This window comes from Petaurus breviceps, unplaced genomic scaffold (genome assembly GCF_028583685.1).
Source record: "Petaurus breviceps papuanus isolate PSGF00001 unplaced genomic scaffold, PetGlider_PUasm1.0 83287, whole genome shotgun sequence".
Classification (NCBI taxonomy): Eukaryota; Metazoa; Chordata; class Mammalia; order Diprotodontia; family Petauridae; genus Petaurus; species Petaurus breviceps.
Window position 1 is genome coordinate 1 of NW_027186603.1, and position 2,392 is coordinate 2,392.

Genomic DNA, 2,392 nt, shown 5'->3' on the forward strand with positions numbered 1-2,392 from the left:
TGGTATTTTGAACCTGGGAAGTTGCCTTCTTTTGGCATTACATTACAGTTACCCATAAAGAGGGTTAGGGTTGCTCTGGAGACTCCAAAATACCAACATGCTGGGTCCTGCAGAAAAGTTTATTAAAAGTTCGCTTGTATTGGACACAGAGTAAGCAGGTGCTAGGTCATTTTATGGTGCTCTCACAGACATGGAGACAAGATGGGGTCTTATGTACAGAAGGTGGTAGGAGGAATCTAGGGGTGGTCTAGGGGAGGAGTTTGGGGAGGGTCTTCAGCAGGAGTTAATGAGGTCAATGAGTGCTTAAGGGTGGCAAGTTACTGGAGGCTACAGACAATGGTGGGCTAGGCCAGTTTAAGGGTGGATTGATATTTTGATTGGCTCAAGGGTGGGGAGTCTAGTAACAGAGGTTTGAGCCCAGCCACAATGTAAGGCTTATGGCCTCATGCAAATGCCTCATCAAATGGGATGATTTAATCAGAGTTCAAGGGGAGGTTCCCAGAGCCTGGACCTCAAAGATTCAATGAGAGTTTAAGGGGGCTCCCAGAGCCCATACCTCATCACAGGACACCGAGGTCCTTACTCAAATCCAGCTGCCAAGCATTCACACTCTATTTCAGAGAGCCCAACTGTGTCGGGCTGGCCATGTTGTTAGAATGCAAAATGAACACTTGCCAAAAAGACTATTTTGTGGAGAACTCACACAGGGCAAGTATTCACATGGTGGTCAGAAGAAGTGATACTGGGATACTTTCAAGGTTTCTCTTAAGAACTCTGGAATAGATTGTGTGACATGGGAGGATCTGGCACAGGACCACTCAGCATGGAGTGCCCACATCAGAGAATGTGCTGTGCTCTATGAGTAAAGCAGAATTGAGACAGCTCAAAGGAAACACAGGATGTGAAGATTTGAAGTATCTACCCCAAATGTTCACACAGATTATGTGTGCCCGACCTATGGTAGAGCATTCCAAGCTCATATTTGTCTGATCAGTCACAGAAACTTGACTCTAGCATAGTGATGTCATTTTGGTCCTTTTCAAGAACAAAGGACAACCAATCAACCAACCCTCTAAGAACCCCAGACCAGACTCAGACCACATCCCAGCATTCCCACTTACTACCTATGTCACCATGGGCAAGTCACTTAACCCTTATAAGGCTCAATTTCTTTATCTATAAAATTCAGATAATAATGCCTAATAATGCCTATCTTATGAGGCTGTTGTGAGAATCAAGTCAGATAAAGTGCTCTGCAAACCTTAAAGCACTTGTACAAATCTATATAGTAAATATTGTTCATTTACAATTCAACAGTTGAGGATTCAAATAAGACACACAAAGTTTACCAATCACTGCTACAGTCTCTTTTCCTGTTTTGTGTATGTTGAAAAATCATCATCCATAGTCTCTATTTGTATGGGAAGTGTGTGATATATTCTCCTAACAAAAGTCTCTTTTGTTTCTCTCTTCTTTTTCCCTAGCCCAAATGATCTCCTTTGTGATTATTTTCTTAAAACAGTCTATAATTCAAATCTTTCATTCATTTGTGCAAGACTTCTTCCTCTTTCCCCACCCTCCAATTACAAATCACTTACATTTTACTGCACATTGGTATATCACTAATGAAGGTTAAAAATAAATCAAATGATTGTAGGAACAGCACTCAACACTACAGCATTTCAGAAATCTTGGTAACCATATTATTTTGTTGATGATTCCTAACTAGTTATGAGCACAGTTAAGCCTTCCTGGGAGGAAGAAGAGGCCAGGGGTCAAGGTCACACTCCTAGTAGATACAGTTGTAGACTGTATAGTAGATTCAGAAAGAGTCAAATCCTGTTGTCTGGAAGTTATAGACCAAGAAGCTTCTCCATATGATTATCACTCTTATACTGGTTAACTCTCCCAAACTTGATTCACTTGTAGATTTACCCCTAAGTACTTTATGCCAACTTGTTTGATTCCTCTGTCTGGCAAGAATTGTACCTGCCTATATTCAGCCCACACAGGGAATACTTTATGATCTCTATCTCCCCAAGCTATCTAGAAATTTGGTCTTCATGCTTTCCTGCTTTAGCTCCAGTGGTTCTATCCCAATGACCTCAACGATCTCCCGGAAGAGATGGTAGATACAATGCATTTAATATCTAACCCTAGGCATGAAACTAATGTTTCCTTGTAGAACAAGACATTTTAGTTCTGTGGGCTTCACTCATGAGCAGTTACATAATCAACTGATGCTAGCTGGGCCATGGATGCAAAGAAAGGCTGTATGGATAGCATAGGTGGTAAAATGAGGGATTTGGGAGTCATGAAAATCTGGGTTTGAATTCTTTTCATCTATCCATCCATCCATCCATCCATCCATCCATCCATCCATCCATCCATC